Source organism: Achroia grisella, unplaced genomic scaffold (assembly GCF_030625045.1).
Source record: "Achroia grisella isolate CSIRO2021 unplaced genomic scaffold, CSIRO_AGI_Agris_v1 utg3071, whole genome shotgun sequence".
In the NCBI taxonomy this organism is placed as follows: domain Eukaryota; kingdom Metazoa; phylum Arthropoda; class Insecta; order Lepidoptera; family Pyralidae; genus Achroia; species Achroia grisella.
In genome coordinates, this window is record NW_026712790.1 from 7,898 (window position 1) to 21,095 (window position 13,198).

The 13,198-nt window shown below is 31.8% G+C and overlaps 1 protein-coding gene across 1 annotated transcript in view; it reads left to right on the top strand.

Moving 5' to 3' along the window:
• Window positions 1-1,690: 1,690 nt before the first annotated feature.
• LOC131843377 (uncharacterized) overlaps window positions 1,691-13,198 on the top strand; it is a 90,959-nt gene continuing 79,451 nt past the window's right edge. The window contains exon 1 of the mRNA XM_059192005.1: window positions 1,691-1,851. The gene's annotated coding sequence lies outside the window, so the exon portion shown is untranslated. The remainder of the gene's footprint in view (window positions 1,852-13,198) is intronic.

Below are 13,198 nucleotides of genomic sequence, written 5' to 3' on the forward strand. Positions count from 1 at the left end.
ATATACCCAATATAAAAAAATATCTATAACCGTAACCGAATCCGAAATAAAAGTTTCGGATAATATCGAATAGGGGTGGAGCCTAATTGAGACACGTTATGTAACCATTTTATTAACTACTTGTATTTTACTTTTGATTTTTCTTAAAAAAATATTAATTTTAACCGAAATTATCCGAAACTGACGGATAATCCGAAATAATTTCATATCCGCATCCGTATCCGTATCCGGTATAATAATCATTCCTATATCCGAAACCTATCCGTATCCGAAATTTCATATCAATAACATCCCTGTTAAATACCTATTGTTTTTTTTATTTGGAATGACAAACAAACTGATGGCCCACTTGATGGTAAGTGTTAACAGTCTATTTATTTATTAACTCTATTGCACCAGAATTAAATTAGATACATTATAATATATCTAATTTAATTTTAATATTATAATATTAAATTAGTAATGAAGTATGCCGTCTTATCGCATACACAATCTCTTCCAGACACACTTTTGGGTAGAGGAGAGTAGACAGTGGTAGATGGCGTAGAATGGACTATGAACATATAAATGTACAACACTACAGCACGACGGACATCTGATTTTTTTTATGTTACACAATTGTGGATGTCCATGGTGGTTTAGTGGATTAACCTGCCTCTTGCAATGCTGGTCGTGGGTTTATAATTCCATAATTTCTATGTTCGAACGATTTAGCACGCTGCACTACTATCCTGTGATGTCAACTTCGATTCCCGTACTACATTAATTACTATTTATTAATATGAATGTTTATAATAGTTTGACTTCTTGTTTGTGTATGTATTGTTATAAATTGTTTAGTTTCTAACAATTTAGTATTGTTTTTAATTTTTTTTGTTTCAGAGAGCGCTGTATGATATGAGTAAATATATATTAATATTTATTAGTAGTACTAGCTACCCGCCCCGGTTTCGCTCGGGTGTACATGTATTATACATATAAACTTTTCTATTGAATCACTCTATCTATAGTTAAAAGCTGCATTAAAATTCGTTACGTAGTAATACATCTAAGCGAACAGATAGCGGAATCGACTTTGTTATAAACTATGTAAAGATGCCGGTAATTAATTAACTAATGATGCCAGTTATAGATATCATATTGTTTATATAAGGACCCATGCATCAAATATACCATAATAAATACCATCCTGATAATCTGGATGAATGGCGGTATTCCACAGTACGGTTTTCTAGAAACTTTTTGCCTCGCACAACCACATTATGGAATCACCTTCCAGCAATGGTATTTCCGAACCGATACGATATTGAAACCTTCAAGAAAAGAGCTTATTCCTTTTTAAAAGGCCGACAACGTACTTGCAATTCCCCTGGTGTTGCGGGTGCTCATGGGCGGCGGTAATCACTTACCATCAGGTGAGCCGCATGCTCGTTTGTCCCCTGTGTTATAAAAAAAAAAATATGGTCGCTGCATGAATCTTGCCGAGTGCACGCTTTCTTACAACACTATAATATGGCTCCACGCATTAATTTATTGGCAAATACACCGTATCTATGCGATTTATACGTTTTCTAACGCTACGTTTGTAATGCAACTGTGGCCGTCCGAATGCGTCTGTTTGACCACTGGACAGCTTTGTAGTTTGTCTGTTTTGTGAACGAACCAGTATAACCGCGCGCGCCTTCTCGAGCGCACGACTCATATCAATTATTTCTATCAACGACATAAAATACGCGTCGAAAAACGTCCCATTCCCGAAGTGATCCATCAACATTTTTGTGTTTAACTGAGTGTTAGTGTTGTGTTGTATAATATTGGTGCATTGACACGGATCGGACTCCCAAATTCGAGGTAAAGATGTGTTTTCATTATTCTCTTTTTATGTTATTATTGCGTAAAAATAGATAGGAAGGTTACGTTTTTGTTTTTTTCTTCTTAATAAGCAGGTAACTGTGTGTTGTCAATTGTTTTTTCATTAATGATTTGATTCTATTTTTGCTGAGTTAACATAAATTCGAAGCGTGATATTACGAAATATTAATATGATTGTAGTTTCAACTTAATGTTTATATTGTACATACCTAATTAGAATTTACTTAGTACGCTTTTTATTTACAGAATAGTTAGTGTCAAGTATTTACTCGTTCGTCTTATTTAGAGAGGTGATTTCTATAGGCATTCATGTATAAGTTAAAATAGGTAGTGTAGTGTAGTACTTCGACTAAATTAAATGATTGCAGCAGATAGAAGATAGGTACAAGTGGTCCAGTACTATGAGTATTGAGGTGACCTAAAGTGAGTAGGTGTGAGATTTGAACCTATGACCCCGGTGTTGCATATAGTGAATACAACGCTTCTTTGTACCCAGTAATAGACAGTATAAGGTCGAGTATTTGGATACTATTGTTACTTTGTTTATGGCATTTGAAAAATTTTTTTTGTTTGTTGCATAAATCTAGAACTTATTTACAAGTATTATTATTATTAGAACGTTATTTAATTCCTTGTTTGTATTTTATTAAGGACACCTCAATGAGCACAGCGCTCCTACATTTTGCTCCAACGGTTTCTGTAACCAAAGAGGCTTTTGTTTTTAAATATTGTACTTGAAGTAATCGCATATATTATTTTGTTTCTGAGCAATTAATTTTTATTTATTTATTTGCTTTGAATAGATTACATTGTTTATAGAAATTAATTCACAGTTCCATATTCAGCTACATTTAGAGCAAGCAAATTTAAATTGATGTTAAACTTATTAAATTAATAATTTTAACCAATTTAATAATGAATGTCATAATTATTTAATTATTCTCTCTATAACAAGTATTTAAATATGTTTACAAGGAGATTCTAGTCCCAGCTTAAGAAAATATATTAATAAGAATATGTGATTGTTGATATGTAAAAAAAACTAAGTAAAACATCTTGGTTAATGAAATAAATTTATTATTATTACTCCAAATAATAAAATGTAAAAATAATATGTATGTCCAAAATTGAGTTATTAATTTCATTATCGAATCTGGCATGTTATCCAATTGTTCATTCTCATATTTGTAGATCATTGGCGATTATTGGATCTATAAAACAGGATTTTTCCTCGTATTAAAAAAAAAACCAGTTAGCTAACTTGATTTCTACGGAACAAGTTCATTGTAAGCCATTATTGGTAGGTGGCTCTGGTAAATATTTGCAGTTGGCACACGAGGATATCTGTTTATCTTTAATTGATAATAGCACACAAAATTAAGCATTGTTGAGTAGATAGAGTGCTGTGTCGAGGAGTCAAGAGTCTGTAGAACAGGCGTGTATTGATGAGATGGGTTATAAAATGGGAAGAAATAAGAATATTGTTTAAAGATAGAAGCCAATAGCCCTCGATCCTCTGTCTACCCTGTAAGTGGTCTATCTTAAAGAGAGATACATAGATTTGTTGTTACTTGTATATATTTTATTTTATTTTAGGACTTTTTGGAAATATCAATTATAATATAGCTAGCTGGAAGTGAGTTATATAAATTAGTTTTTACTTGTAAATATTTCATATTAAGATTTTGCAAATATAATTAGTTATAATTAGTAAAGTATTTAGGTACCGAACTAGATTTTTACAAAGTCTATAAAAATTTAAATTAATACAAAAAAAAATTAAAGATTTAAGACTTTTTAAATATTAAAATTCTGTAATTTTTTAAATTAATTTTTGATGTAACTACCGTATTTATTTCAATACGCATTTAGTGAAAAGCTGTTAATTTGAAATACAAACAGACACTTCAATTTAAATTTATTTATATGTATATACTATTCTAGAATCGTTTACGCAAGTAGCCAGATTGTTTCGTCAAATTTTATGTCCGTCCGTTGTACTATTATTATATTACTTTACCAATTACATACTCACTTCATAAGTACATCCGCATGGCGGTACTTGTATGTCCCAAAAATGTAGCCAGTCGAGAGCGTGTTGAACACACATTAATAATGTTGCATAACCATGCTTTGAGGTTTTCTTAGTCTCATATTTCTCTACATGTTATTTACGTAAAGTGTCCGAGGCAATTTTGCAAGCGTGGATATCATTTTAGCGGTATGCACAGTTTTAGAAGGTAAAAGATAAACAGTATTATGTTCAATAGGCGTTGTTTTTTACAAATCAATGCTAATTAATTGAATAAATTGCTTCAATTTTATTCTCATTGATTGATTACATTTCGTTCTAATGATTTTACTTGGAAGTAACTTATCATATGTAGGTATTATTTTTTATTAAGTATCGCAAAAAAATCTACTATTGTCTAACTGTAGATTTTTTGTTTATCTTTACATCTATACAGATAAATAAAATTGGAGTGTCTGTTTGTAATATTGAAATAACCGTTTTTTACTACATGCATATGAATATACATACGGTACATATACCAAGATAACATTTTTTACTATGTTTGTCTGTTAGTTCCGGCTAATCTCTGAAATGGCTGGACCGATTTTGACGGGACTTTTATTGGCAGGTAGCTGATGTAATAAGGAGTAACTTAGGCTACCTTTAATTAAAAAAAATATAGTTAATGTAGTTAAATTCCAAGCTACGAATTCGCGTGTACAGCTAGTAATGTATAAATATAAAAATAGGAAATCATTTGAAAAATCTTTCACCTATAAAAAATTATATAAAAAAGCTATATTTTAGTTTGTGATAAATTGAGAGATCATTTTATTATCATTCTGCAACTCTATGTACCCGTGCGAAACTGAGTATTGCTAGTTCACAATTAAATAAATTGTATTTTATAAATTCTATATTTCTTTTCATATGTATCAACACCCTATTTAGTTACAGTTCTGCTGAATGAGCCACTCTAAATTATCGAAATAGCGGGCAACGACGTTGCATAATTAGATCTTTAACCCCTACAGACTATAGTCTATAATTCCATGTACACCTAGAGAACCAAATAAGAAAAAAGTTCCATATTTAAGAAGACTGGATAACAAAACTCATATTAGGTCGATTTTTAATCTGTGGAAATTTGTAGAGTATACTATATTTATCGATCAACTACCTAGATAATCATAGTTGAAGAAAGCCTTAAAAACCCACCACTTTTAGCTCTCGGCAGAGTAAAACTGTGTATAATTATACTAAATGCTACATGTAAAGGTTCATTTTGCGTACTCTTGTGGAAAGTGTTTTAGATGAATGTCAATTGAAACTGAATGGTTTTATAGTCCTTTTTATTAAAATAGAATAGAGAAACCTTTATTCAAATAAATAAACTTAATTTAAGCAATTGTTTCAGTCATAATTAGCCTTCTTTTAATCTACCGCTCATTCGAAAAGCTCATCACAAGTAACACGAGCAAGAAACTTGCGTGTTGCTCTTTTAAATAATCGTTGTAACTTTACATTTTTTATTCGAAACGTGTGAATACAGATTTTAGAGTTTTAGATATTATTAAAGTGTTAAAGTTTTTAACAGGTTTGGAATACATTGTCATTCTATTTTAATTCGTAATGTTCAATTACGCAAGCATGCAAATCAGGGTGTTATCATAGTCTAATTTATACTAGCTATCCGTGTACATGGATATCTCCCTCTATACGTATAAATCTCCCTCTTGAATCACTCTATCTACTGCTAAAAACATAAGGTGTTTAGAATCAGGGACACTCTTTAAATTAACTTCTATGAAAGTAGTAGAAAGCTACCTCGGGTAATAAATATTAATTCAATATATACAAGCAAAAATAAACAGCTACAAGTAAATTACAACTGTTAATGTTGAGTGCAGGATTGAACCTGCGAGAAAGTAAACGTGCAGTCTGCTACAGCCATTGGTTGTTAAATTGGATATTAATCCTTTAATCTGAATGCTAGTTACTGTGGCAATTCGTTGAGTGCACGCTAAAGTCGTATCCGTCAGGCTGAAGTTGGCTTTCAGACGCTCTATAACTTATAGAGCGTAAGGACTTCCTTCCGTAGATTTGGAGTGTCATCTGCACTCGCCCCCTATCGCCCGGTGAAGCTGTACAGGCCAGCTGTGGCCAACATAATTAGAGTAGTCCGATAAAAAAACGTCAGGACCTATGTTGCTTTACAAAGTATTACCACATTTCCACAGTACTATAGCAGAGGTATCCCGTAACATAATAATAATTATTACTACGAAAAATTCACACAGCGCCATCTCGTCCCACGCTAGGAAGAGTTTGTGTTATGGATACTAACTGAAACAAATACCTACATACATATTTTTGTAAATATGCATGCATAATATAAATAAATAACACCCAAATCGATACAAACAATTATCTATACATATATTCCTACATATAAATAAAATTTGTGTCTGTTTATACGTTATCAAATAAATATTTATTTGTATCTTTTCATTGTTATAAAATACGTTATTTCTAGTGTCAAACCTTAACGTGGCCATATTCGACCCATGTTTTACCTTATTTGCTTACGTTTAACATGTTATTTGTTATAACTATGTTTTTGGTTTAAATAAATTCTTTAATTTTTTCTAATCTATTTTTTTATTTCTTTACTGTAATAATAGAGTAAGTAGTAAAAACTTGTTATATCTTCCGATAATAATGAGGCTCTATATTCTTGCACCATTTTTAAATAAATTATTCTCTCTAGTTTATCTAATGATACGTTTATACCCAATATCGCGTGACGTAAATATATTCTAGATATGTTATTATTCTCGCTGCAAGCGCGTGCATACTGCAGTAGTTTCCAGAATTTTCATGGTCCGTAAATATGGTTCCGGAGATCGGTTCGCGCGCCGTTACATGCAATTACACACATTCCATGCGAATGCTGCGCTGTGCGGTGCATTAGCTGTGACGTCCATGTCTATCATAAACAAGAATTGGAAATTTCGGCATTACTGTCAATAGCAAGTCTGTTGGTTTGTTTGTTATCTTTTCACTCATAAATTATCGCCATTGACTCCCAATCTCTTATTTTTTTCCACACGCTGGCATCTAAGTGGTCTAGTATAGTACCTTTACAAAGGAGTATCCTCCTACGAACGCTTAGATTGTGGAATGAACTACCTGCCGAGGGGGGATAGAGGTTGTAAGTGATGTGGACTGATTATCTTATTACTAGTTACTAGCAATATACTACAATGCTAGTAGCAATATAATGAGGTATGTAATGACCTCCACGCGATTCCCCCTAGAAACCATCGTGATAAATTCGTGATGAATTTATCACGATAGGCTTTTTTTTTTTCGGACTACTCTAATGCTGTTGGCCACAGCTGGCCTTTAAATCTGCACCTGACGATAGACTCGACTAGAATAGAATGGAATAGAATAGAATAGAAAATCATTTATTCAAATAAACTTAATTTAAGCACTTTTGAATAGTCAACATTTTTTTAAATCTACTGCTCATTCGGAAAGCTGTCTCATCACAAGAAGAAAAAGCAAAAAACTTGTGTGTTGCTCTTTTATGGCACTTCAAACCCGCGGAAGGACTTATGAAGCGGCTGAAGGCCAGCTCTTGCCTGACGGATACGAGCACGATAGGCTAACGGACCTGACCTCATGCTCATCTTATCCACACATCTCCACTGGCCACTATTATCATTCCTAAAAAAAAATAAACAACCTGTCGATGGTTTCTCGACAGGCACAGCACGGGGTTTGTTCAAGAAGGGTATATTAATGTAATATGATAGGATAGAATAAAAAAAATCAATATAAAAAGAAAAAAAATCAATAAAATATCTGTATGGAATGTTTTCTTAACCGTAAACAGGAAACACGTTTTTGACTATAAAAACAAATTGAGATATTTTTATTTATATTATATAAAAAAACTGATTTTTTTATATAATATAAGATATTTTGTTATTCATTGATGCAAATATATTTAGCGTTTACGAATTGGAAAACCAAGATTATGTCATAACGATGCATAATTTTACATCCCGGCTTTACACGAGTGCATTTCAAATTTTTGAATTTGTCTGCATATTCTCTACTATAACACGCATGTATTATACATATAAATCTTCCTCTTGAATCACTCTATCTATTGCTAAAAACTGCATTAAAATCCGTTGCGTAATTTAAAAGACATGAGCGAACAGACAGCGATGGCGACTTTGTTTTATACTATGTGAAAATAAATAGGTATTGCAGTTATATATTATATAATTATACTAAGATATGTTATAGAACGATTAATGTATGAGTGCAGATATAGTTATTACCACAGGCATATATTAAAAATGTTATTCAAACAGCCTCGGTAGTCTAGCGGTTTAGCACACCGCTTTACTTCCGATGGTCGCGGGTTCGATTCCTCGCACGGTGCAAACATTTGTATTAATGAATATGATTGTTTGTATTTGTCTAGGTGTTTTCTATGTATAATAATATGTATTTATTTACAGAAAAAATGTATCCATGTATTTATATCAGTTGGCTAGTACCCATAACACAAGCTCTGCATAGTTTGCAATTAGATGGCGCTGTGTGATTTTATTTATTCATAGTCGATAGTCATTATAATAATCTGTGGTTTCCTATTGGTCGAAATTAGATCATAATGATTTTTTTAAAATTATGTGTGAACATTAATAAAGTTCTATTCTCCAAAGACTATACTTCTATGTGTGTGTGTGTAATGTTTTTTTATTCATTTAATGTATTTTACATGCATAATTTCGAAAAATATTAGCATTCTGCTCTCTGAATTCTGATTCTGAAAGTGGCACCGGTGTCAGAGAGGTTGAAGAGTAATCGTCTATCATGGTATGGACATGTAATGCGTAGGAACGAGGATAATATTTTAAGAAAGGTGTACTTCGGTGTTCTGAAATCCATATGAATGTGGATGGTTATAAGGGCAGAGGAAGGCCGAAAAAGAGATGGATGGACTGTGTGAAAGATGATATGGTAAGAAAGGAAGTAAATAACTCGATGACTGCGAACAGGGATGAATGGAAGCGAAAAACATATTACGCCGACCCCAAATAAATGGGATAAGGATGAAGCAGATGATGATTAGCATTCTGCTCTCCTTCTCTATAGAAACTATAATAGAAATGTGCGAAATTTCATACATTTCCATCCGCGTAACTTTCATAAAAATGGGCACAAAGTTTTTGTTTCACGTATTAATATAATGAAAATAATAATATCCTTTGATAATTTAGACAACGCCATCTAATTTTAAGCTAAGCAGAACTTGTGTTACGTGTACTAGATAACTGATATACCTAAATACTTAAATTATATTTCTTGTAAATACATACATAGAATCATATTCATGAATACAGTTGTTTGTATTGTTCGAGGAATTGAATCCGCGATCATCGGAAAGTAAGACAATGTGTTGTCGTGGATTTTTATTATCTATTTTTCTCGTGCCACGTTGTGTTTATACTCCTCCGAAACGGCTTGACCGATTATGATAAAATTTTATATGCATATTCCGTAGGTCTGAGAATTCTTTTTAGTTTAGACTAATTTTTATACCACTTAGTTGTCAATGGTGACTCACTCCAAAAAATTGTTTTCATGTATTTCCTAATTTTTTTTTCTTATGTGGTATTATCATCCTTCTAGCATTAACCTCTATTTTTATAGCGATTTCAATATATGGCAAAACAATGTTCCGGCAAACAGACTAGAAGGGTGAAAATTTAGGGTTGTATGTATTTTTAAAGCTACAAATAAAATGATTAGTTATTATCTAAAAAAAGTATGTATTAATGCACATGACTGTACTTTGTTAATGTACTGTGTCACCTTGGTGTGTTGGAGGCCGTGTTTGTAAATAGTTAATCAGTGCATTTACTATTTAGATACAGTACCCAACAATATTGTACATAACGGTACAGAATGGTTATTTTTAATTATAACAGCTATTGCGATCGACTGGACTATTGAGAAATAGATTTTAGAATAAAAATAAATCTTGCGCCTCCAGCAGACCGGAGAGGTGCATAGAGATTTGTTATTTTACACAATCATTGAGTATCTGGATATTTCTGTACTAATACATAATGTACATATAGATAAAATAATCTATACATCTATACATATAAATAAAATTGGAGTGTCTGTTTGTAATATTGAAATAACCATTTTTTACTACAAGCATATGAATATAAATACGGTACATACACCAAAATAACATTTTTTACAATATTTGTCTGGCTGTCTGTCTGTCTATTTGTTCCGGCCAATCTGTGAAATGTCTGCATAGATTTTGACGGGACTTTTTTGGCAGGTAGCTCTTCTCTATTACATCAATAAGGTGTAACTTAGCCTACTTTTATAAGAAGAATAAAAAATTTGAAAATTACGTTTAATTCCACGCGGACGAAGTCGCGCATAAAGCTAGTATATAATAAAAGGTTGTAGTTTATGTTTATGCCAATTCATTTATTATTTTTAAGACCTCAGTGAGCTAAAGGTTTTCAAAATTCAATTTTTTTTTTGTGTAGGTACCGTAATTATTAATTACTTACCTATATCTAGTTATTGAAGTCATCTTTTAAGCACATACATATGTCGTGATAATTATGATATTTATGCTTAAAAGAAGAGTTTTTAGATAGTCACGGGTTCGATTCTCACACATTCGTAAGTTTTATTGTTCTTATCGGTCTGGGTGTTTTCTGTACATATAATATGTATGTATTTACAAAAAAACATTCAATTATATATATCAGATGTCTAATACCCATAACACAAGCTCTGTTTAGCTTGGGACTAGATACACTTTGTTAATTGTCCTCGGCACTATCTGCGTGGAATATAGCCTATTATACACAGTGATTTTTTTTAAATCGGTCTAGTATTTTTTGAGCTTGCCTCTCGTAAATAAACATACAAATAACTTAAACATTTCGTCTTTATAATATTAGATCTAATATTCTCATGTCTATAAATCAATATCATACATATCTGTGATTTTTTAACTTAATAGGTTTTATCAAATTAATCGCATTTTATATATGCGAAACATTATTAAAAAAAACAGCTTCAAAATTCGTTGCGTAGTTTTAAATATTTAAGCATACATGGGGATGGACAGGCAGCGACAACGATTTTGTTTTATACTATGTAATGAAGACCCAATCAATAGTTAAATTCTTATATTTTCTATTACTTAATAATTTGCATACCTGAATACTCAAGATGGGTATATAAATATTAAGCATGCCGATAGCACAGATAACATAATATTGCCGATAGTAAAAATGTGGACTAGAGCGCGTCGATCTCGGCCACCGAGGGTTCTGTACAAATTTGTGATTACGTGTTTTAAAGACTGTATTTTATCATTAACTAACTACTCGTCCAGGCTTCGCGCGGATGTACATGTATTATATATATAAACCTTCCTCTAGAATCACTCTATCTATTAAAAAAAACCGCTTCAAAATCCGTATGGTTTTAATGATTTAAGCATACATACGGACGGATATATAGACAACGATAGCGTCTTCGTTTTTATACTATATAATGATTACATATGTTTTAATATTTCCCCCACACTTGTAGTATTTACTTGGAAAACTTTATATTCAAAGGAAAGTAGGTGTTTCAGGTGTTCATAGGCTATAGCAACCGTTTACCATCAGATGGTCCACCTTTCGTGTTTACCACCAACTTAGTAAAATATATATAAATGTTAAGTCCCTTGAGATAGTAGAAATAAACGTGTCTGGGGGTACATACGTATTTCAGTAGTTTGAGTTTTTCACAGCTTCTATAAACTGTAAACCTGCGTATATGATTTTAATTTCAACTGGATACTTCCACGCGTTCCCGAGACAAAAGGTCTTGAAATATGGACGGACGGTCGAATAACATTACCTTATATGTGTTACGGTTATTTTTTGTGATACAGAACCCTACAAAATAACAGACAGTTCCTGCATTTCTCAAGTGATCGAGTATTATGATTGAATATTAAACATAATGATATAATTTCTACCATTAATTAATTATTGGTTGGAGATTGTGTAATCTTTATAAACAACAACATCGCATATCTATGATATAACCACAGACAAGATAATATTAGATACATAACATAATATTAATTGGTTTAGCACGTCTTACATCCCATGGTCTTAGGTTCGATTCGAGTACAAATATAACCAAAAACAAGTAATGAATACAATTGTTCGAGGAAACGAGCCTCGAGCATTTATATTTTATATAATTGTGTGTTATTGTTTGAATGCGTTTATTGTGTATTATGTATGTATTTAGAAAATCGTTTTTATACATATATTTCTATCATTTGTCTAGTACTAGATATTGATATTTATTACAGATGTATCTTATATATAAAATTCTCGAGTCACAATATTAGTTACCATATTCCTCCGAAACGACTTGACCCATGTTTATGAAATTGTATATTCAGTAGGTCTGAGAATCGGCTCCTACATATATTTCATACCCCTAAGTGATGAGGGTTGTCTACCCCTAACATTTTTATAATGTGGTATTAAAAACACATAGAAACGCACATTTTCACCCTTCTATCACCAACCTCTATTTTTAATAGCAATTTTAATTTATATGACAAAACAACTTTAACACGGTCTGCTAGTATACTATATTGTATTTAAAGTCGTAGCTTATGTTGTAAACTCTTAAACAGTTGCTTTTTTTATTAACAGTTATGTATTGAACAGTACATATCTCTCTGCAAGTCCTAAGTAATCTTTTACAATATGGTTCTATAATATAGTTCTAGTTTCTATTGCTTTCTTACAAGTTTTCTTTATTTGCCAAATGTAGTTCTGTCCCGACAATGTAGGTACAATTACGAACCTAGCCGACGTCATTAAAAATGTCAATGTATCAAAGTGGTAAGTTTTACCAATCAGTATAAGCAGTTTTAAATTGATGATTACCAATAGCCAGGTCCCATTCCTAAAATACTATTACACGACATAGCAGTTTTAGCCGGAAAATTACACAATTTATCATTATTACGTATTCCTTTGATGTTATTAAAAAGTTCAAGGTTCGTCTTAATAAAAATAGACACCTCATAAATGTAAAGGGATGGAGCCGTAAGTAGATTGTATTTTTTAAAATATGGAACACAACTATGTCTGACACATAAGCGTTCAAAAAATTATACCGTATCTCAAAGTTGATGAGACGTACGCATGGTAAGCACTT